This window comes from Cajanus cajan, chromosome 6, assembly GCF_000230855.2.
Source record: "Cajanus cajan strain Asha chromosome 6, NIPB_CcT2T_4, whole genome shotgun sequence".
Classification (NCBI taxonomy): domain Eukaryota; kingdom Viridiplantae; phylum Streptophyta; class Magnoliopsida; order Fabales; family Fabaceae; genus Cajanus; species Cajanus cajan.
In genome coordinates, this window is record NC_138522.1 from 29,675,867 (window position 1) to 29,701,492 (window position 25,626).

Sequence of the window (25,626 nt, forward strand, 5' to 3'; positions counted from 1 at the left end):
ATAGTGACACTATCCCACTTCCACTTAGGAATCTCCATCAACTGCATAACCCCTCCAGGTCTCTAATGCTCAATCTTCACTTTCTATAAAGTCAGACAAGCGGCCACAAACTCTGCTATCTCTTTCTTCATACTAGGCCACTAGAAACTTTTCTTGCTGTCTTGATACATCTTAGTCATACCAGAATGTATGCTTAGACGACTCATGTGTCCCTCCTCTAGAACAGCTCTCCTCAACTCTGAATCATAAGGTAAACAAATCCGACCTCTGAATCTTAGAATTCCATCAGTACCAAGCTCAAAACTAGCTGCCCTCTCAGTACCAAGCAATCCCAAAATCCTCAACAACTATGGGTACTGTAACTGTTTAGTTCCCACCTGCTTCAAGAACTCATTAGTTATGGTGATCATACCACAACTAATGTGATCCTGAACAACCTCCACCTCTAGTCCCAAATCTCTGAACTGCTCAATCAACTCCAACTCCCTAATCATCATAGCCGACATGTGAATGGATTTCCTACTCAATGCATCTATTACCACATTCGCCTTCCCAGGATGATACATCAACTTGAAATCAAAGTCCTTTAAGAATTCCATCAACCTCCTCTGCCTCATGTTTAGCTCCTTCTGATCAAACAGGTATTTCAAACTCTTGTGATCACTAAATACACTGAATCTCGTACCATACAGATAGTGCCTCCATGACTTCAAGGCAAACACCACAGCTGCAAGCTCCAAATCATGAGTAGGATAATTTCTCTCATGGGTCTTAAGTTGCCTCGAAGCATATGCCACTACTCTCCCTCCTTGCATTAACACACAGCCCAACCCCTGATGAGAAGCATCACAAAACACATCAAAATTCTCACCAGTGTCAGGTAATACCAAAACTGGAGAAGTAGTCAATCGCCTCTTCAACTTCTGAAAACTCTGCTCACAAGCATCCATCCACACAAAAGGCTGATCATTCCGAGTCAGTTGAGTCAAAGGCATTACTATTCGAGAGAAACCCTCTATGAATCTCCGATAGTAACTTGCTAACCCAACAAAACTCCTAATCTCCGTAGCAGTCCTCGGACGCTCCCACTAAATCACTGTCGCCACCGGCCCAAACGGGCCTCGGCGGTCGCGAAGACGGTCGAGCTCGCTTATTATTTTAGTTTTGAAAATGTATTGGATTATTAGAACGACCTGTTCTCAAACTGAGACCTTGTCGATCCTATCCAATTTATTTATTAAAACGTCTCACCAATCCATATTAATCCCAAGCGGGACCCTCCATGGATTAGTGGTTTTCGTAAAAGGAGGGTTCGTGGAGTCGCCACCAATGTTTTACTCAAAACATTGGAAAAAGGGATAAGGCAATTGATTTTATAAATCAACTTTGGCCATTACAACCAGAGTTGGGTAAGGGAGTCGGTTACGCGTGGGGAAGGTGTTAGCACCCCACAGCGCCCCTTTCGGGTTCCCTATGACAGATTATTTCTAAAATAATAGCGTAAAATTACTAAATTACCCCTATTTATTATAAGCGATTATAAATTAACTATCTACATGATGACAGTTTAAATATGCACACAGAAAGCAGTAAAAGGAAGGATTTAAGAAGAAACCTCTTGAAGCGTGCTTTTATATATTGAGTAAAACTGGGAAGCTTTTTGGCGTTCCCTCGCTCTACAAGCTCGCTCGCTCCTTCCTAAAAACTTTTGACTATGGAAATCCGGAGGATTTCCCTTCGACTAGGTTCGAATCTCCAAGCTAAGTGCTCGGAATTCCAGAACTTCGTCGGATCGACTCCCAGAGAGATTTCTAGGGCAGAACACTGCTCAAAAACCCCAGAATACTCAAGGAGGGAGTCAAAACTGAGTGTGAAAGTGTGGAATGACGTCCAATTGACGTCATATTTATAGGGAATAGGCGCAATACGGCCTATAGAAGCAATACGGCCGTATTGAAATTTTTGAACTTCAATACGGCCGTATTGAGTTCAATACGGCCGTATTGAAATTCAGAAATTTCAATACGGCCGTATTGAGTTCAATACGGCTGTATTGAAGCTTCAATACGGCCGTATTGATTTCAGTACGGCCGTATTGAAGTTTCTGAAACTTCAATACACCATATTGAGTTCACTGCGGCCGTATTGAAGCTTCAATACGGCCGTATTAAGTTCAGTACGGCCGTATTGGGCTTCATTCCCTCCACTTCCTTATTTTGAGCTATTCTAAGACCTCTAAACCTACAGAGAACCCTCCTAGGGCCTTCCAGGAGTCCTTCTGGCTGATCTTCCTTCAGTCTTTGAGAGTCTTCAAGCTTTATTTCCGACCCGGACAATTTTAGGGGTCTACAGCTGCCCCCCCTTTACTTAGTCAAACGGTCTTTTGGTGTACCGGCTGACAAGTAAAGGAGTTGACCCAATTGTCCGGGTGATGTGCCAACCTTCTGACTTGTAGCGTCTTCCGGTGGAAAATTATTGAGTAGCCTCTCCAGGTTGTTGCATACCTCGGCGCTTCTGACAACCTCGGTAGCTAAGTTTAACACCAACGTGCCTCTGACGACGCTGATGGCTGAGTATTGTCTCTCCAGACCTTGAGTATTGTCTCTCCAGACCTTGAGTACTGTCTCTCCAGACCTTGAGTACTGTCTCTCCAGACCTTGAGTACCGTCTCTCCAGACTTTGTTTGAGTACCGTCTCTCCAGACTTTGTTCGAGTACCGTCTCTCCAGACTTTGTTTGAGTATTGTCTCTCCAGACCTTGTTTGAGTATTGTCTCTCCAGACCTTGTTTGAGTACCGTCTCTCCAGACTTTGTTTGAGTACCGTCTCTCCAGACTTTGAGTACTGTCTCTCCAGACTTTGTTTGAGTATTGTCTCTCCAGACCTTGTTTGAGTATTGTCTCTCTAGACCTTGTTTGAGTACTGTCTCTCCAGACTTCGTTTGAGTATCGTCTCTCCAGACTTTGCCTCTCAAAGATGAGGTAGTTGAGTATAGTTTGTCTCCACAGTCCACAATGCTGCTTCGACGGTTTGTTTTTCTGATTTTGTGCCGCTGAGGGCTGGATAACGCAGGGATCCGTCTAGGGGATGTGCAGTCATTCATAGGTTCTTGTGTCCCAACTTGCATTGCTTAGTTGGTACCCATGGGAATTTTTGACTCCTTGGGGTGTAGACACAGATGCTCTCTCTCTGATTTGAGCGATGCCTTATGTTTGGCTGACGTCTTTTGACGTTGGTGGAGTATCCCGGTTATCCTTATTCGGGTGACTCTTTTTGATTTTCTGATTTTTACTGCCTCTGTGTAGGCTGTTATCTGCTGGGGATTCTGGATGTTGATTTTGTCTCCACAGTCCACGATGCTGCTTCGACGATTATTTTTGATTTTTATGCCACTGAGGGCTGGATAACGCAGGGATCCGTCTAGGGGATGTGCAGTTACTCATAGGTTCTTGTGTCCCAACTTTCCATTGAGTAGTTGGCGCCCATTGAGGAATTTCTGTTTCCTTGGGGTGTAGACACGAAGATGCTCTTTCTGAGATGAGCAGTGCCTTATGATTGGCTGACGTCCTTTGGACGTTGGTGGAGTATCCCGGTTATCCTTATTCGGGTATCTCTTTTGGGTTTTCTGATTTTTGTCGCCTCTGTGTAGGCTATTGTCCGCTGGGGGATTTTGTCATTCATTTTGATTAGCCTCTTCTGTTAGGCGTATCATCTTGACGCTTGATGTTTGGCTAAGAGCCAGATTCCACTTGGGGAATTATTATTGATCTTTTCGATTTTCTCTTTTTGAAGAAGTGCCTCTAAGTAGGCGAATTATCTTGATGTTCAGTGTTTGGCTGAGTGCCGCATTCCGCTTGGGGAATATTTATTGAAATTTTTGATCTTTTGCTTTTTGTAGGAATGCCTCTTGAGTAGGCGACTGGGGATTTGGGGATCTTACGTACCCCAGAGTATTTTTGGGAAGCCTATACAGGCTTAGCCTCGCTCAGCGCTTTGAGTCGGAGAGCTATCTTCCACTGAGGAAGTGTTAAGTCCTTTGACTTGTATATACTGTTTGGATGATCGCACTTCCATTGGGGATTGCGTCGATTTTGCTTTGATAGCTCTCGCTGGGGATTTTTCCGTGAGCTTGAGCTGAGGTTCCCTCTGGGGAGTATTATTTCTGCGAGCCTCTCCAGGCTCAGTTATTCTGCATACTGTGGAGGATGTGGAGTATTATTTTGGTAAGCCTCTCCAGGCTTAGTTATTCGGTTCAAACTGTTTGTTGGATTTTCTATATCCTTGCCTTTTTTTTTCATTTTCGGCTTTTTCTGTATTTTGCCTTTTCTTCTGATTTGGCTTTTTCTGTATTTTGCCTTTTTTATGTTTTTGGCTTTGGCTGTACAGAAATTAAAAGTGCTAAAGAAATTAAATTCAGTTATTATGAGAGAGTATTATTTCGGCAAGCCTCTCCAGGCTCAGTTATTTTGCAGGAGTATTATTTCGGCAAGCCTCTCCAGGCTCAATTATTCTGAAGGAGTATTATTTCGACAAGCCTCTCCAGGCTCAATTATTCTGAAGGAGTATTATTTCGACAAGCCTCTCCAGGCTCAATTATTCTGTGGGAGTATTATTTCGACAAGCCTCTCCAGGCTCAATTATTTTGAGAGTATTCTTTCGGCAAGCCTCTCCAGGCTCAGTTATTCTGTATGATGCTGTTGATTTTCTGAATCTTTGTATTTTGCTTGCTGCTGTCATACACAAGCAATTTTCTATTTTTCTATTTTATGCAGTTGCCTCATGATAAGGTCTTTGAATGTGCAACTAATGTGTGTGTGATGCACAAATGCAATACAATTTTTTATTTTTGTTCATTTATTTAGAAAAGTGAGTGGCTCTCCCTATCCTCTTCTTCTTGGAGGACTTTCTGTCATTGACGCGAGGGAGTATTTTTGTGAGCCTTTATGCAGGAGATTATGGATTTTACAGGAACCCCTCCAATTTTCTTTTATTGACCGATTATTAATGGAATTTCGTACAATTTTTATGAAAAACCAATTCAGAGGCATAATCACATGGTCAAGAAAGAAAAGAAACAAATGGATATTTTTATTGATATTCACAAGTGTTTTTACAGAAAGATATACAGAAGGAAATTTCTGAAGAATGGCTGGCCAGGGTAGGCTATATACATTGGGCTTAACAATTATATCTGTAATTGTTGCTCTTTACGTTCCCCTAATTGCTTCGGCCTGAGCCAGGAGTGTAGATGCTGCAAGACGCTTGCTTCTAGAAGATAATCGCTTGAACCGCCTTTCGGTTTTCGATTCAAACGATCGTTGCTTGCTTTGCTTTTACATCTTATTCTTTTGCCCCTAACTTTTGCCTAGGACGTATCCTAGCGGGGATAATTTTGCCGTTGTTTTGCCTAGTACCCTTGTACTGGCGGGCTTTTTATTTTGCCCTAACTTTTGCCTAGGACGCCTTTTTTGGGTTTTCATCCTAGCAGGCCTATGCAAGCAACGTCTTCAAGCATAGTACTTCTTTACCACGTCAATGTTGACTGGGTATCGAAGTTCTTCTCCGTCCATGTTTGTGAGAATCAATGCTTCTCCTGAGAAGGCTCGTTTTACCACGTATGGTCCTCCGTGATTTGGGGCACACTTTCCGATTTTGCCCTTTTTGAGTTGGTAGTAATTTCTTCATTACCAACTCTCCCTCATGGTAGACTCGAGGGTGGACTTTCTTGTCAAAAGCCTTTTTGATCTTCCTCTGATAGGCTTGACCATGGCATATGGCGTTCAGCCGTTTCTTTTTGATAGGGTTCAACTGGTCATTTTGGCTTTGAACCCATTCTGCCTCGGAAAGTTTTGTTTCCATGATTACCCTTAGATAGAATATCTCGACTTCGATGGGTAGAACTGCCTCCACCCCATAAACGAGTGAGAATGGAGTAGCTCCTGTAAATGGACGTACTGAAGTCCTATAGCCATGAGGAGCGAAGGGTAACATCTCGTGTCAGTCTTTAAATGAGACAACCGTCTTTTGCACTATTTTTTGATGTTCTTATTGGTTGCCTCGACTGCCCCATTCATCTTTGGCCGATATGGGGAAGAGTTGTGGTGTTGGATCTTGAATTCTTGGCACAGTTCTTCCACCATTTTGTTGTTCAGATTAGATCCATTATCAGTGATGATTTATTTCTCCATGCTTCCACTAGATTATTCTAAAATCTTTTGGGACAAGAGAGAAAAGAAGGGAAAGATATTTTTGTTTTGAAGTTTGTGTTTTAGAGGGGATTATTTTTCAAAAATGGTTTTTGTAAGAATGGATGGCCAAGGTAGGCTTATGTGTTTAGGCTTGCTTGATTAAACACTTATGAAATTAAGAAAATCTTTGTTTATTGACGTTGTGATTTTGACAACTTGGATAGCTGCTCTTGAACCTTTCTTTTTGAATTCGGTTCATGGTACCATCATGGATTTCTTTTGTTTTTTGATTGTCCTTATTTTTGCCTAAAACACCCTTTTGTGGCGTTTTAGCGGACTTTTGTTTTTGTTCATTTTTGCAACCCTAACTTTTGCCTAGGTCACCCTTTTGTGGGATTCCTAGCGGGTCTTTTGCTCTTATTTTTGCGCAGACCCCTTTTTGGGTTTCCTGCCGAACTTCTTTTATTTTTAAAGGATTTATTTTTATCCATGATGGCACTTGTCAAGGCCAAGGGAAGGTGCTCCAAGTTGTCACACACACTTCCACATAAAAATGATGTGGGTTTATTATTATTAAGATGATTTTAACCTCATTCATGTTTATTCAAACAGGGTTAAAGATAATGTGGTTTAGAATTTTATTATAAGCAAGAAAAGAAGCAATGAAGAATGATTTTATTATAATCATAGCGGAAGCATGTGTCCTTATTTCATCACTGATATGGGTCCCAATATTGACCTCTTTTATCTCTCGGCCATGCCCCAAATTTATAGTCTCCAATTTCTCTTGACAAGCTTCTTGATCTAGCAATCTTTGCAGATCCGGAGAAATGGTTTCCTCATCACTGTCCAACTCAACCCATTCATCCTCAACTTTTGGATCCCGGTCAGAGCGAACAATTACAGACATAATTATTTTATTGGTTCTGTTTAGGTTTAGAATTATTAATGTTAATGAGGAAAGAGAGAAAAGAACAAAAAAGAGAATAATGTGAAAAATGCCTCTTTATTGATATGTATTAAAACTGTACAAAAACCCTTATTTACATGAAAAGGTTCTCATGATCTCGGGTACTGATCATGAGTCCCTAAAAGAGAAATATGAAGGGGCCCTATCGTGGCTTGTTCTTCTCTCTACTCCTGCTTTGGCAGAGGATTCTTGCTCACGTCGGGCGCTGTCGAATCGAAGGTGACCCACCCGGCATCAATAAGGTTTTGGACCTTGTATTTGAGAGCTAGGCATTTCTCTGTTGAATGCCCTGGTGCCCCCGAATGGTATAAACATTTGTCTTGTGGCTTGTACCAATCGGGGTAAGGTGGGTTGATCTTCCTTGGTGGAACATGAGCTAGAAGTTTGGCTTCTACTAGCTTCGGCAGGAGATCGCTATAAGTGGTCGGAAGTTTATCAAACTTCTTCACAGGGGTGAATTGCGATCTTCCCGACTTCGAAGTGGAAGTAGCCGAGGGTATGGTTATAGCATTGACTTCTCCCTCTTTCTTCTTCCCGAAGACCTTCTTAGCTTCATATGATTGGGAAGGCTTAGCCAGCTTCCCACTTTTAAGTCCTTGTTCCACTCTCTCCCCAATGGTGATGATGTCCGAGAAGAGTGTCGTTGTGTTCCCTATCATTTTATCGTAATAGGGACCAGTCAACGAGTTGATGAATAAGGACACCATCTCCTTATCTGACAGCGGGGGCTCTATCTGTGCCGCCAACTCCCTCCATCGTTGGGCGTACGCCTTGAAAGATTCATCATTTTTCTTACTCAAGGCTTGAAGATCTGACCTATCAGGTGTTAGGTCGATGTTGTATTTGTAGCGCTTGAGAAAGGCGTCGGCCAACTGCCTCCATGTACATACTTGATTTCCATCTAGCTGCATATACCAGTTGAGCGCGGTATCAGCCAAGCTCTCTTGGAAGCAGTGGATCAAGAGCTTTTCGTTTGTGGCATATGCAGCCATCTTTCGGCAGTACATGGTGAGATGACTCTTGGGGCAAGTCGATCCCACGTATCTCGGGAAATCTGGCACTTTAAATTTGGGAGGGAATTGAATATCCCTCACTAAACACATGTCGGCGGCATCTTTAATATCGAAGTCATGCCCCTCCATAGCCCTCAACCGATCCTCTAGGGCGTGGAATTGTTCTTTTGAAACCTCGGGCTCTTTGATCATAATTCCAGCCCCAAGAGGTATGGCATGTGGAGGATCTTCTTCATGCTCCTCCTCCTCTCCCTCATGATGGGACCCATGGTCACTGTGATGAGATCCATGAATGTTATGGTGACGCATGAGTTCCAACATTTGCGCCATCTGCTCTTTGAGCTGTGAAAGCTCGGTCGTGAGCTTCTTGTTTTGTTCCTCTAGCGCTTCCATTTTCTTGATTTTCTTTGCGCGTGTGAGGACAGAGAGATGACCAGCCACTTTCTAAAATGAATGTTTATTCTAATTAGCTTATTTATGATATGAATACACTCTTGATGTGAGCTTGATAATCTTTCATCTTTGAGGCGCTGCCTTTTTAAGATGAAAGTTTATCACCCTCCCTAGGCTATTATCTCTCCACAACGGAGAATCTCAATAGTCACGGGTCTCTTTCACTCACATCGAGAGGGTATTAGTGAACCTATAAATGATGATGAGGATGCATGAGGTATTATTGATAATGATGCCTATGCTCCTTTATTATATTTTCACACATTGGTTTTTCCTCTCATGTCATGACATTTTCATGCATGGGGATTATTTTTTAGACCTTATCACGAGGTTATTTATTAATGCACAAACAATTGCACATAAGCATTTACACAAACAATTCACTCATCCACGAACAGTCACGAGCGAATCACGAGGTAGGGGTCTCCTGCAGAAAAGTGCATATTCAAGGAGGATCTAACTGTTCTCACTTGGTCAAAGGCCCCCAAGGTGCCCCCATTATAGGGACCCAATTCCTCTCGTCGTAAGTCGATGGAAAGTTCCAACGCACTGTCGGACTCGAGTTCATGGTTATCACCTTGAGTGATGTTTTTCCGACAACGGTCTCGTAGGCTCCTATAGACCCATTCAACCGGCCGTACTAACATCCACTCCCTATGGATTACCACTCATGCCCCCGGGTATAGAGGGAACTGTTGTGTGCAAAGGTTTGTGTGCAATTTTTATTTCAAACAATTGCGGAAATTTAAACAAACAACAGTTATTTAAAGCCAAATATATAAAGCATGTTATCATACAAGCAAGGGGGTAATAAAATAATTTTAACTATCATTTGTTAAAAATAATCTGTCACTAAATGGGACTGACTCTCGAAGCTTCCCCAGTGGAGTCGCCATCTGTCGCCACCGGCCCAAACGGGCCTCGGCGGTCGCGAAGACGGTCGAGCTCGCTTATTATTTTAGTTTTGAAAATGTATTGGATTATTAGAACGACCTGTTCTCAAACTGAGACCTTGTCGATCCTATCCAATTTATTTATTAAAACGTCTCACCAATCCATATTAATCCCAAGCGGGACCCTCCATGGATTAGTGGTTTTCGTAAAAGGAGGGTTCGTGGAGTCGCCACCAATGTTTTACTCAAAACATTGGAAAAAGGGATAAGGCAATTGATTTTATAAATCAACTTTGGCCATTACAACCAGAGTTGGGTAAGGGAGTCGGTTACGCGTGGGGAAGGTGTTAGCACCCCACAGCGCCCCTTTCGGGTTCCCTATGACAGATTATTTCTAAAATAATAGCGTAAAATTACTAAATTACCCCTATTTATTATAAGCGATTATAAATTAACTATCTACATGATGACAGTTTAAATATGCACACAGAAAGCAGTAAAAGGAAGGATTTAAGAAGAAACCTCTTGAAGCGTGCTTTTATATATTGAGTAAAACTGGGAAGCTTTTTGGCGTTCCCTCGCTCTACAAGCTCGCTCGCTCCTTCCTAAAAACTTTTGACTATGGAAATCCGGAGGATTTCCCTTCGACTAGGTTCGAATCTCCAAGCTAAGTGCTCGGAATTCCAGAACTTCGTCGGATCGACTCCCAGAGAGATTTCTAGGGCAGAACACTGCTCAAAAACCCCAGAATACTCAAGGAGGGAGTCAAAACTGAGTGTGAAAGTGTGGAATGACGTCCAATTGACGTCATATTTATAGGGAATAGGCGCAATACGGCCTATAGAAGCAATACGGCCGTATTGAAATTTTTGAACTTCAATACGGCCGTATTGAGTTCAATACGGCCGTATTGAAATTCAGAAATTTCAATACGGCCGTATTGAGTTCAATACGGCTGTATTGAAGCTTCAATACGGCCGTATTGATTTCAGTACGGCCGTATTGAAGTTTCTGAAACTTCAATACACCGTATTGAGTTCACTGCGGCCGTATTGAAGCTTCAATACGGCCGTATTAAGTTCAGTACGGCCGTATTGGGCTTCATTCCCTCCACTTCCTTATTTTGAGCTATTCTAAGACCTCTAAACCTACAGAGAACCCTCCTAGGGCCTTCCAGGAGTCCTTCTGGCTGATCTTCCTTCAGTCTTCGAGAGTCTTCAAGCTTTATTTCCGACCCGGACAATTTTAGGGGTCTACAATCACAACCTCCACCTTGGCTGGATCTACTGCAATCTCGTCTGCTGATATCACATGTCCCAAAAATCTCACCTCGGACAACCAAAACTCACACTTGGACAGTTTGGCATACAACTGTCTCTCCCTCAACACCTCCAAAACCAACCTCAAGTGCTCACAGTGATCCTCTAATGATCTAGAATACACCAAAATATCATCAATGAAGATCACCACAAATCTGTCCAAGAACGGTCTAAAATTCCTATTCATGTAATCCATGAACACTACCGGAGCATTAGTGACACCAAAAGGCATCACCACATACTCATAGTGACCATACCTAGTCCTGAAAGCAGTCTTCGGTATGTCACTTTCCTTTACCCTGATCTGATGGTATTCGGATCTCAAATTAATCTTCAAAAATATCGAAGCTCCCGTCAGCTGATCCATCAAATCATCAATCCTCGAAAGTGGATACTTATTCTTTATCGTCAACTTATTTAGTTGCCGATTGTCGCCACCGGCCCGAAACGGGCTTTCGGCACTCGCGAGGGATGGTTGGACTCTTTTATTTGTTTAAAAATATGGATTGCTAGAATGACTTATTCTCAAACTGAGACCTCGTCAAACGAGCAATTTTATTAAAAGGCTCACCAATCCATGTTAATCCCAAGCGGGACCCTCCATGGATTAGCGGTTTTCATAAAAAGGAAGGGTTCATGGAGTCGCCACCAATGTTTTACTCAAAACATTGGAAAAAGAGATTTAAGGCAATCGATTCAAAAATCGACTTCGGCCATTACAACCAGAGTCGGGTAAGGGAGTCGGTTACGCGTGGGGAAGGTGTTAGCACCCCACAGCGCCCCTTTCGGGTTCCCTATGACAGATTATTTAAAAATAATAGTGCGAAATTACTAAATTACCCCTATTTATTCTAAGCAATTATAAATTAACTATCTACATGATGACAGTTTAAATATGTACACACAGAAAGCGGTAAAAGAAGGGACTTTAAAGAGATGAACCTTTGAAGCGTGCTTTCTTATATATCTTGACAGAAATTGGGAAGCGTTTTGGCGTTCCCTCCCTCTACAAGACCGCTCGCTCCCTCCTATAAAATTTTAACTATGGAAATCCGGAGGATTTCCCTTCGACTAGGTTCGAATCTCCAAGCTAAATGCTCGGAATTCCAGAACTTCGTCGGATCGACTCCCAGAGAGATTTCTAGGGCAGAACACTGCTCAAAAACCCCAGAATACTCAAGGAGGGAGTCAAAACTGTGTGTGAAAGTGTCAAATGACGTCCCATTGACGTCATATTTATAGGGAAGAGGCTCAATACGGTTTCTAGGGGTCAATACGGTCCGTATTGAAGTTTTGAACTACAATACGGCCGTATTGAATTCAATACGGCCGTATTGAAGTTCAAAAACCTCAATACGGCCGTATTGAAGTTCAGTGCAGCCGTATTCAGTTCAATGCAGCCGTATTGAACTTCAATACGGCCGTATTGAGTTCAGTGCGGCCGTATTGTAGTTTAAAATGTTCAATACGGCCGTACTGAACTCTTGGGAGGCCGTATTGGGCTTCATTCCCTCCACTTTCTTATTTTTTGCTACTCTAAGACCTCTAAACCTACAGATAATCATCCTAGGGTCTTCCAGGGTCTTCCAGGAGTCCTTCCGGCTGACTTTCCTTTAGTCTTCGAGAGTCTTCAAGCTTTATTTCCGACCCGGACAATTTTAGGGGTCTACAGCTGCCCCCCCTTTACTTAGTCAAACGGCCTTTTAGTGTACCGGTTGATAAGTAAAGGAGTTGACCCAATTGTCCGGGGAATAAGGCCATCCTTCCGACTTGTAGTGTCTTCCGGTGGAAAATTGCTGAGTAGCCTCTCCAGGTTGAGTTTGCCCTCTCCAGGGTGAGTATTAGTCGTCGCCTCTCCAGGCTCATGCATACCTCCGTGTTCTTGACAACCTCGGGGTAGTGTGAGTTTTCCCTCTCCAGGGTATACCAACGTGTTCTTGACAACCTCGTGGTAGTTGCATACCTCCGTGTTCTTGACAACCTCGGGGTAGCGTGAGTTTTCCCTCTCCAGGCTATACCAACGTGTTCTTGACAACCTCGTGGTAGTTGCATACCTCCATGTTCTTGACAACCTCGGGGTAGCGTGAGTTTTCCCTCTCCAGGGTATACCAACGTGTTCTTGACAACCTCGTGGTAGTTGCATACCTCCGTGTTCTTGACAACCTCGGGGTAGCGTGAGTTTTCCCTCTCCAGGGTATACCAACGTGTTCTTGACAACCTCGTGGTAGTTGCATACCTCCGTGTTCTTGACAACCTCGGGGTAGCGTGAGTTTTCCCTCTCCAGGGTATACCAACGTGTTCTTGACAACCTCGTGGTAGTTGCATACCTCCGTGTTCTTGACAACCTCGGGGTAGCGTGAGTTTTTCCTCTCCAGGGATTTGTGATGATTTTGTCTCCACAGTCCACGATGCTGCTTCGACGATTGTTTTTTATTTTTGTGCCACTGAGGGCTGGATAACGCAGGGATCCGTCTAGGGGATGTGCAGTTACTCATAGGTTCTTGTGTCCCAACTTTCTATTGCGTAGTTGGTGCCCATTGAGGAATTTCTGTTTCCTTGGGTTGTAGACACGAAGATGCTCTTTCTGAGATGAGCGGTGCCTTATGATTGGCTGACGTCCTTTTGACGGTGGTGGAGTATCCCGGTTATCCTTATTCGGGTGACTCTTTTTGATTTTCTGATTTTTGCTGCCTCTGTGTAGGCTGTTATCCGCTGGGGATTCTGGATGTTGATTTTTTGATTGACCTCTTCTGTTAGGCAAATCATCTTGATGTTTGATGTTTGGCTAAGAGCCGGATTCCACTTAGGGAATGATTATTGATCTTTTGATTTTTTCTCTTTTTGTAGGAATGCCTCTGTGTAGGCGACTGGGGATTTGAAGTTCTTATGTATCCCAGAGTATTATTTAGAAAGCCTCTTCAGGCTTAGCTTCACTCTTCGTTTGAGTTGGAAAGCTATCTTCCACTGAGGAAGTCTAAGTCCTTTGACTTGGATATTTTGTTTGGATCATGCTTCCGTTGGGGAATTTTGCTGATCTCGCTTTGATAGCTTTCACTGGGGAATTTGGCCCGTGAGTGGAAGCTGAGATATCTCTGGGGAGTATTATTTCGGCGAGCCTCTCCAGGCTCAATTATTCTGTACAATTTGTTGAGTATTATTTCGGCAAGCCTCTCCAGGCTTAGTTATTCTGTGGGAGTATTGTTTCGGCAATCCTCTCCAGGCTCAATTATTCTGTACGAGTATTATTTTGGCAAGCCTCTCCAGGCTCAATTATTCTGTGGGAGGCGATTGATTTTCTAAATCTTTTGCCTTTTTTGTCGTTTTTGGCTTTTTCTGTATTTTTTTGCCTTTTTTGTCATTTTTTTTGGCTTTTTCTGTATTTTTGCCTTTTCTGTTGATTTGCGGCTTTTTCTGTTGACTGTTGTCATACACAAGCAATTTTTCTATTTTCTATTTTATGTAATTGCCTCATGATAAGGTCTTTGAATGTGCAACTAATGTGTGTGATGCACAAATGCAAGTTTTATTATTTAATGTTTTTAGAAAAATGAATGGCTCTCCCTATCCTCCTTTTCTTGGAGGAATTTCTGTCGTTGACGTGAGGGAATATTTTTGTGAGCCTTTTATGCAGGAGATTATGGATTTTATAGGAACCCCTCCAATTTTCTTTATTGACCGATTATTAAAGGAATTTCGTACAATTTTTATGAAATACCAATTTTAGAGGCATAATCACATGGTCAAGAGAGAAGAGAAAATGAATAGATATTTTATTGATATTCACAAGTGTTTTTACAAAAAGATATACAGAAGGATTTTCTAAAGAATGGCTGGCCTGGGTAGGCTATTTACATTGGGCTTAACAATTATATCTGTAATTGTTGCTCCGTACGTTCTCCTAGTTGTTTTGGGTGATATGCCTGAGTCAGGAGTGTAGACACTGCAAGACGCTTGCTTCTAGAAGATAATCACATGAATCGCCTTTCGGTTTTCGATTCAAGTGATCGTCGCTTGCTTTATTTTTATGTCTTATTCTTTTGCCCCTAACTTTTGCCTAGGACGTATCCTAGCGGGGATAATTTTGCCTTTGTTTTGCCTAGTACCCTTGTACTGGCGGGCTTTTTGTTTTGCCCTAACTTTTGCCTAGGATGCCCTTTTTCGGGTTTTCATCCTAGCGGGCTTATGCAAGCAACGTCTTCAAGCATAATACTTCTTTACCTCGTCAGCGTTGACTGGGTATCGAAGTTCTTTTCCATCCATGTCTGTGAGGATCAATGCTCCTCCTGAGAAGACTCGTTTTTCCACGTATGGTCCTCCGTGATTTGGGGCATACTTTCCGATTTTGTCCTTTTGAGTTGGTAGCAATTTCTTCATTACCAACTCTCCCTCATGGTAGACTCGAGGGTGGAAAGCCTTTTTTGATCTTCCTCTGATAGGCTTGACCATGGCATATGGCGTTCAGCCGTTTCTTTTTGATAAGGTTCAACTGGTCGTATCGGCTTTGAACCCATTCTACCTCGGAAAGTTTTGTTTCCATGATTACCCTTAGAGAAGGTATCTCGACTTCGATGGGTAGAACTGCCTCCATCCCATAAACGAGGGAGAATGGAGTAGCTCCTGTTAATGTATGTACTGAAGTCCTATAGCCATGAGGAGCGAAGGGTAACATCTCGTGCCAGTCTTTAAATGAGACAACCATCTTTTGCACTATTTTCTTGATGTTCTTATTGGTTGCCTCGACTGCCCCATTCATCTTCGGCCGATATGGGGAAGAGTTATGGTGTTGGATCTTGAATTCTTGGCACAGTTCTTCCACCATTTTGTTGTTCAGATTAGATCCATTATCAGTGATGATTTATTTCTCCATGCTTCCACTAGATTATTCTAAAATCTTTTGGGACAAGAGAGAAAAGAAAGGAAAGATATTTTTGTTCTGAAGTTTGTGTTTTAGAGGGGATTTATTTTTTCAAAAATGATTTTTGTAAGAATGGATGGCCAAGGTAGGCTTATGTGTTTAGGCTTTGTTTGATTAAACACTTATGAGTTAAGAAAATCTTTGTTTATTGACGTTGTGATTTGACAACTTAGATAACTTCCCTTGAACCTTTCTTTTTGAATTCGGCTCGTGGTACCATCATGGATTTATTTTTGTTTTTTGATTTGTCCTTATTTTTGCCTAAAACACCCTTTTGTGGCGTTTTAGCGGACCTTTGTTTTTGTTTATTTTTGTAACCCTAACTTTTGCCTAGGTCACCCTTTCGTGGGATTCCTAGCGGGTCTTTTGCTCTTATTTTTGCGCATTCCCCTTTTTGAGTTTCCTGCCGAGCTTCTTTTATTTTGAAAGATTTCTTTTTACCCATGATGGCACTTGTCAAGGCCAAGGGAAGGTGCTCCAAATTGTCACACACACCTCCACATAAAAATGATGTGGGTTTATTATTATTAAGATGATTTTAACCTCATTCATGTTTATTCAAACAGGGTTAAAAATAATGTGGTTTAGAATTTTATTATAAGCAAGAAAAGAAGCAATGAAGAATGATTTTATGATAATCATAGCGGAAACATGTGTCCTTATTTCATCACTGATATGGGTCCCAATATTGACCTCTTTTATCTCTCGGCCCTGCCCCAAATTCACAGTCTCCAATTTCTCTTGACACGGTCGGAGTAGACGAGCTTCTTGATCTAGCAGTCTTTGCAGATCCGGAGAGATGGTCTCCTCATCACTGTCCAACTCAACCCATTCACCTTCGGATCCCGGTCAGAGCGAACAATTACAGACATAATTATTTTATTGGTTCTGTTTAGGTTTAGAATTATTAATGGGGAAAGAGAGAAAAGAACAAAAGAGAGAGTAATGTGTGAAAAATGCCTCTTTATTGATATGTATTAAAACTGTACAAAAACCCTTATTTATATGAAAGGTCCTCATGATCTCGGGTACTGATCATGAGTCCCAAAAAGAAAAAGAAAATTAAGGAGGGGCCCTATCGTGGCTTGTTCTTCTCTCTAATCCTGCTTTGGCCGAGGATTCTTGCTCACGTCGGGCGCTGTTGAATCAAAAGTGATCCACCCAGCATCGATAAGGTTTTGGACCTTATATTTGAGAGCTCTACAGTTCTCCGTTGAATGCCCCGATGCCCCCCGAATGGTATAGACATTTGTCTTGCGGTTTGTACCAATAGGGATGAGGTGGATCAATCTTCTTTAGTGGAACGTAAGCTAGGAGACGTGCTTCCACTAGCTTTGGCAGGAGGTCGCTATATGTGGTCGGAAGTTTATCAAACTTCTTCACAGAGTTGTATTGCGACTTTCCTGACTTCGAAGTGGAGGAAGACGAGGAAATGGTTATGACGCTGACTCCTCTCTTCTTCTTCTTCTCAAAGGTCTTCTTAGCTTTAAATGATTGGGAAGGCTTAGCTAGCTTCCCACTTTTCAGCTCTTGTTCCACTTTTCCTCCAACATGGTGGGACTCATGGTCACTGTGCTCAGCCCCGTGTATGTTGTGGTGACGCATGAGTTCCATCATTTGCGCCATTTGCTCCTTGAGCTGTGAGAGTTCGGCTGTAAGCTTCTTATTTTGGTCCTCCAGTGCTTCCATCTTCTTGATTTTCTGCGCGCGTGTGAGGACAGAGAGATGACCAACCACTTTCTAAAATGAATATTTTAATTAGTTTATTTATGGGATGAATACGCTCTTGACATGAGCTTGATAACCCTCCATTTTTAAGGCGCTGCCTTTTTAAAACAGAGTGTTACTACCCTCCTTGACTTATGATCTCTCCTCAACGGAGAAACTCGATAATTATGGGTCTCTTTTACTCATGTCAAGAGGTATTGGTGAACCTAAAATGCATGGTTTATGAGGATGCATGATGTCTTATTGGTAATGATGCACATGCTCCTCACTTTTATTATATTTTCGCACATGGTCTTTCTTCTCATGTCATGGTTTTTTCATGCATGGGGATTTATTCTTAGACCTTATCACGAGGTTATTTGTTAATGCACAAACAATTGCACATAAGCATTTACACAAACAATTCACTCATCCACGAACAGTCACGAGCGAATCACGAGGTAGGGGTTTCCTGTAGAAAGGTGCATATTCAAGGTGGTTCTAACTGTTCTCACCGGTCTGAGGCCCCCAAGGTGCCCCCATTATAGGGACCCAATTCCTCTCGTCGTAAGTCGATGGAAAGCTCCAACGCACTGTCGGACTCAAGTTCATGGTTATCACCTTGAGTGATGCTTTCCGACAACGGTCTACGGGCACCTATAGACCCATTCGACAACCGGCCGTACTAACATCCACTACCTATGGCTTACCACTCATGCCCCCGGGTATAGAGGGAACTGTTGTGTGCAAAGGTTTGTGTGCAATTTATATTTCAAACAATTGCGAGAATTTAAACATACAACAGTTATTGAAGCCAAATAGATAAACATGTTATCATACAAGCAAGGGGTAATGAAGTAATTTTAACTATTATTTGTTAAAAATAATCTGTCACTAAATGGGACTGACTCTCGAGGCTTCCCCAGTGAAGTCGCCATCTGTCGCCACCGGCCCGAAACGGGCTTTCGGCACTCGCGAGGGATGGTTGGACTCTTTTATTTGTTTAAAAATATGGATTGCTAGAATGACTTATTCTCAAACTGAGACCTCGTCAAACGAGCAATTTTATTAAAAGGCACACCAATCCATGTTAATCCCAAGCGGGACCCTCCATGGATTAGCGGTTTTCATAAAAAGGAAGGGTTCATGGAGTCGCCACCAATGTTTTACTCAAAACATTGGAAAAAGAGATTTAAGGCAATCGATTCAAAAATCGACTTCGGCCATTACAACCAGAGTCGGGTAAGGGAGTCGGTTACGCGTGGGGAAGGTGTTAGCACCCCACAGCGCCCCTTTCGGGTTCCCTATGACATATTATTTAAAAATAATAGTGCAAAATTACTAAATTACCCCTATTTATTCTAAGCAATTATAAATTAACTATCTACATGATGACAGTTTAAATATGTACACACAGAAAGCGGTAAAAGAAGGGACTTTAAAGAGATGAACCTTTGAAGTGTGCTTTCTTATATATCTTGACAGAAATTGGGAAGCGTTTTGGCGTTCCCTCCCTCTACAAGACCGCTCGCTCCCTCCTATAAAATTTTAACTATGGAAATCCGGAGGATTTCCCTTCGACTAGGTTCGAATCTCCAAGCTAAATGCTCGGAATTCCAGAACTTCGTCGGATCGACTCCCAGAGAGATTTCTAGGGCAGAACACTGCTCAAAAACCCCAGAATACTCAAGGAGGGAGTCAAAACTGTGTGTGAAAGTGTCAAATGACGTCCCATTGACGTCATATTTATAGGGAAGAGGCTCAATACGGTTTCTGGGGGTCAATACGGTCCGTATTGAAGTTTTGAACTACAATACGGCCGTATTGAATTCAATACGGCCGTATTGAAGTTCAAAAACCTCAATACGGCCGTATTGAAGTTCAGTGCAGCCGTATTGAGTTCAATGCAGCCGTATTGAACTTCAATACGGCCGTATTGAGTTCAGTGCGGCCGTATTGTAGTTTAAAATGTTCAATACGGCCGTACTGAACTCTTGGGAGGCCGTATTGGGCTTCATTCCCTCCACTTTCTTATTTTTTGCTACTCTAAGACCTCTAAACCTACAGATAATCATCCTAGGGTCTTCCAGGGTCTTCCAGGAGTCCTTCCGGCTGACTTTCCTTTAGTCTTCGAGAGTCTTCAAGCTTTATTTCCGACCCGGACAATTTTAGGGGTCTACACCGATAATCAACACACAAACGGGCCCCACCATCCTTCTTCTTTACTAATAGTACCGGGGCACCCCAAGGAGAAACACTAGGCCTACCATCTGTTTCTCCAACAAATCCTCAATCTATGTCTTCAGCTCTACCAACTCAGCTAGAGCCATCCAGTAAGGAGCCACTGATAACGGTCATGCACCTGGTACCATATCAATGCCAAACTCAACATCACGCATAGGTGGTAATCCTGGCCCATCATCTAGAAACACCTCAGGAAACTCACTGACAATCTCAATCCTAATGTTGGCCCTCTCTGTCTCAATACTCAAAGCTGCAAACAATATGAAGCACTCAGCTCTATCCCTCATCAACTACTCAGCCTGACCCACTGATACCAATACGTCATCCTCCAACTGAGGAAATACCAACTCTCTTCGAGCACAATCTATAAGGATGTGATGGGCAGATAACCAATCCATCCCTAAGATTATGTCGATATCCACCATAGGTAATACAATCAGGTTCACTCAGAACCTCCTGCCAAACACCTCTATCGGGCATCTCACACACATCTCCGGCGTCACTACAGAAACTGAAGTTCGAGTAGACATAGAAAAATTAACATGCAATGCAGATACCGACAAACCCAATCTCCTCACATAATCAACAGATATAAATGAATGTGTAGCACTAGAATCAAACAGGATAGAAACCTCTATACTTGCAGCTATGCCCTTCCCCTTCACCAAGTCTGGTGAGGTGGAAGCCTCCGCTCTTGTCAAAGTAAAAACTTACCTTGCTACCCTAGGTCGCTCCATCCTTTGAGCACCTCCAGACTGACTTGCCCCAACTGGGAAATCCTTGGCTAGATGGCTAAACTTGCTGCACCTAAAACACCTGGGCTGTGCAGAAGTGCAGTCTCTAACAATATGTGGTCCACCACATTAATAACATCTAACAGCCTGAGCTCCACTCCTAGCTCTCTCAGTAAACTTCCTTGTGCCAGAACCCCTTTGTTGTTGGGGCTTGTCATAAGGCTTCCTCTGAGAACCACCACTACTATTGGACCCAGCTGGCCCACCAACAGTCTTCGCCAGCTTGCCAACGCTCTCTAGTCCCTCTACAACGTTCGCCTTCTCTACCAACGCTGGAAACTCCGTGATGGCCATAGGCACCACCACACTCCTCAAATCATACTTTAAGCCTTCAGCAAACTTCCTTCACTTCCAAGCCTCAGAGATGGCTTGGGTGTAGAAGCGTGCCAAATGCTCGAATCTCATGGCGTACTCGGTCACTGACAGCTCACCTTGCTGCAATCTCATAAACTCTACCTCTCGAGCATGCCTGACACTTTTTGGAATGTACTTCTCAAGGAAAACTCTCTTGAAGAACACCCAGTCCACAACCATTCCACGATCAATCAACATCTGACTAGTACCCCTCCACCAATGCTCTGCCTCCCCTGTCAACATATACACTACGTATGCGAGCTTCCGCTCCTCTAAACAACCCAAAACTGAGAATATCTTCTCCAACTCGCAAATCTAGTGGTCAGCTTCCTCCGGATCTGCATCACCCCTAAACTGAGGAGGACTACACTTCCTGAACTTAGCTAGATCCCTGCTCACATGAGACCCAGTAGGTCCTACTGCACCTCTCTCCGCATCCACCCTAGCAAAATGTGCAATCTGCTACTGCATCGCCATGGCCATCATCTCCATGGCCCTGGCTATCGGATCATACTAGGGTCTCACCATACTACAAGAATTCAAACATCCTATTAGTAACATAATACCTCCACAAATCATCAAAGACTAGCAAATATCAGAGATATGACACAATAGAAACCTAGAAGGATCACTCCCCACAAAGTATCCAAAGGACTCGACCGGATCTGATACCATAAAAGTGTAATGACCCGCCGTGGTCCCTACACTTAGTGGAATTGCACTAAAAATAGTGAACTAAGATAAATAATAAAATTGGATAACTCATAAATACGAAAACATGAAAAATATATATATAATTAAGTTTTTAAGTATTAGGTATTTATACAGTTATCCAAAACTAGTATCCCCTAGTGCCGGTCAAGAACAAAACTGTTACCCAAGGTGGTAACTTTGACACTAGGAACCAAAAAAATTCCACTTCTAGCAGCGAACTCAGCCAACAGCTCCAACCTAGCCCTGATCTGCTCCCATACACCGTATGATCGTAGCAGTCCATCCTCATGGAAATAGAAGGGTAAGCTAGAGTTCAATAAACAACCATACAAGTATAGGGAAAATACTATACTACTCATTCATTCAATCATCATCATAAACGACCATACAGTTCAACATAAAAACCCCAACTCATTAATACAACTTAGAAGTAACTTTAATACAACAACAACAACAACAATATACAACTTAATATTTAATGCGTCATCATGCATATACAACTGGGAGATCTCCAACAACTGAGGTTAAGCAGTCTAGGTGGCATAAACCCTACCAAATCATGTGTTTGACCTATCTCAACCAGGTCAAGTATAGAACAGCTTTAGAAACTCCAAAGAGAACCAGGTATAGACAACAATTGGCGATTGCTCAGGTGTGCCACATAGACTCGGAGGTCCAGTACTACTGTCAGGACAGAAGGGTTTGGGTATGAGCCTACCACGGCCTTGTCTAGCTTCACCAATCCATATATGGAGTTAGCCCACCCACTGTCCTCCAAGTACCATGCACCTTCCAGTACTTAGTTAAAGACTACATCTCTAACTATATACCTTACTCAAATTGGTCATTCAACCATGACATGGATCGACTACTTCCATGTCGCCCACACAGTACTAAGGGATTCAACTTTAAAACAACTATCAACTTATCACCTTAGTACTATGTATCTCAACATAGGACATATATCTTCACCATATGTCCCCAACTTTTCAACTTTACAATAATAGACATCTGGCCGCTTAAAATCGATATAGCTCGGCCTGGCCCCTATACCGTGGTCGCTTTGTACACGTGTGCCTCGACCTTGCCCACACATGGGATCAACTAAGTCCTAGAGGAGAACAACACAACGTCCACTCCAAGGGACAACTTCCCAAGAAGGGTTTTTCAACAAATTGGGCTCTCAGAGCACTACAACTATCTCAATCCACATAATGGGATGAGCAACTTTGAAAACATCTCCCCTAGTCCTAGTGATCAACAACTGATCATCACAACTTAATCAGCTTAACAACTTAAACAACATACAACTTTTCAGCAATAGACATCTTAACAACTGTAGACAATTTATAACAATACAACAATAGGCATTATATACCAGCTTGACAACTTCTTATTCAATCATACAACCATGCAACTTTGATAATTTTAACATGCAAACCACTTAATTAAACAACTATAGTCATTACAATATCAACTTAATGCAACTTAACAACTTTATAAACAACTTTAGCAATATACAACATATTTAAAATTCATCTATCATGTCAACTTACACAATATAAACAGCATAAATCAACTTAAGAACCCAACAACACAACTATTTCAACAAAAGAACACCATGCATAAAACTTCCTATACTCTCCTAAAATTAAACAATGTACATTCTAGCTTCCCTCACCTGAAGATTGGCTCAAACTAGCCAAAAAATGAAAAAAAGTAGAATTCCCCTTCAAAGCTCAACCTGGAACTTCAATCCACCCAAAGCAAGCTTTCTAATCTAAATTTCAAGAAAATACAGAAGGCATTAGTGATCGAGAGGAGAAAAGGAATCATACAGAGAAATTTGGGAGAGAAAGGAGCTCACAGACCCAGAGACCTTCTCTCTAAAACTTCATTCTAAAAACTTCACTTTCTCCTCAACCACACAACCCCTATTTATAGAAATTTCAGAGTGGCCAGAATGGCCTATTCCAAATCCAAAACGGCCCGTTATACACCCCTTCATCATGTGCAAAAATCACATGCAGAATGGCCCCTTCTGAAATCAGAACGGCCCGTTCTGGGACTCATCCAGAACGGCCCATTCTCCATCCAGAACGGCCCGTACTCCTTCCAAAATGGCCTGTACTCCATCCAGAACGACCCTTTCTCAACTACAATTTACAGGTCAATTTAGTGTTCCAGCATGGGAACGGCTCGTTCCAGTATGGGAACGGCCCGTTCCAGTATGGGAACGGCCCGTTCTGGGCTACTAAATCACCCATACTGGGCTTTAGGGCCTTCTGAGTTAACTTACTATATTACAAATATATCCTTCAATATCTAAATCCACTCTTCATCTATTTCCAATTCAAATTCTCCTATAACTTAAAGTAGATCTTTTTTCTTAAAGTTGACTAATATGGTTCCATCCACTAGAATTTACTATTTGACTAAAACTTACGCCAATTCTCATATAAATTGTGCCATGAACTATTTCTCTAAATCAATCTAGTAACACCAATATCACGTCTAGGTGACCTTTCTACCTAGATTTACTATCTCCCCTTAGTTAAACTAATTGAATAACTAATATTACAATTTCCTAAGAATATAGTATCAAACGAATTCAACCAACTTTCAAACAAATTCAATCATTCCCAAATAATTTAAAACAATTCTACAAAGAACTTAAGAAGCTTATAACCTAATGGACCTACAATCACAAGCCCTAAAGATGCATAACTAGAGCTCTGATGCCAACTAATGTAACCCCCTCTCCAGATTACATATCTAATTATAATTAATTATTTATATCACTGATATTTATATTATTATGGATAATATGTAGAAAAGATACTAAATCAAATGAAGACATTTTTATAATAATATGTTTTATTCAATAAAATTAAGTCACTAGATATTACATACCATTTTATAACAACTTAGTAAAATAAACCCCTTATCCTATGCTCTGGATTTTTGCATCTGACCTGCTAACTACACATCCAATTTTTCTACATTACGAGGTCTCCAATATTTGGGTTTAAAAATATTTATGGGGTTAGACATTTAATTTTATTCACATCTCACACAAACAAATCAGACAAGTGCATAATAAGTTTATACAAATTTCAATACACACAACAAATTGATAATATTTTTCATTAATAGTAGTCCAAATAATGCAATATGCTTATGAGAATGAGATGCATATTTTGACTGAAAATATACTTTTAAAAATAATTTTGACTCAATACTCGATGGAGATTTTCCCTTTTGAGTGTTTAGTGAAGCTAAAGCTTAACATCACTCTATCTAGTGATTCAACAATGCCCCACTAAATTCGAACAAGCAGACAGTAGTCAGAGTGTTAGTGCACCTAGCAGGCTACCACAGTACAGAATCAAATAAAGACTGGCCATCTGTGGGATTTCCCATGCCCAAATACTTCCTAGACCAAAGGCCTATCCCCCATACTAGAGGTCCCATCTTACCCATTCTAATCAAACCCCATTTATTATCTTTTGACATTGGTAGCATAAAACAAATACCTTAGTCAGACTTTAACAATCATATCAAGCTCTGTCTCACTTTATCCTTTCCTTTATCCATCTCATACTACCAACTGTCCTTGACAGTACCCACTATCACAATCAATCTCTTGCCACCAATGTCTCGGATAGTAAATATAAAGAAAAGAATTAACGTAAAAAGCATCATTTCAAAATTACAAAACTTATTCTTTTTCTATCAAATATCCTTGATATAAAATTCATTTCTCAAGTATTTCTTTTTTGAAATTCTTTTCTTTTCCCCCTGAAAATATTTTGACTTACAGACCATATTATGAAATACGGAACATTTTCACTATTAATCTATCACTTCAAAAATTAATCTCAATCAAACTTTTCAAGTACAATTCAAACAACTTCAATAGCAACATTCAATCATAAACAATCATCCACTTCAAGATTCAATCTTTAAACATCAAATTTATGAAAAAGTACAATAAAAAAACATATCAACTAACCAAGGGCTCCATGCATCAAAACTTATAAGTAAAGATTAATACTTATTCT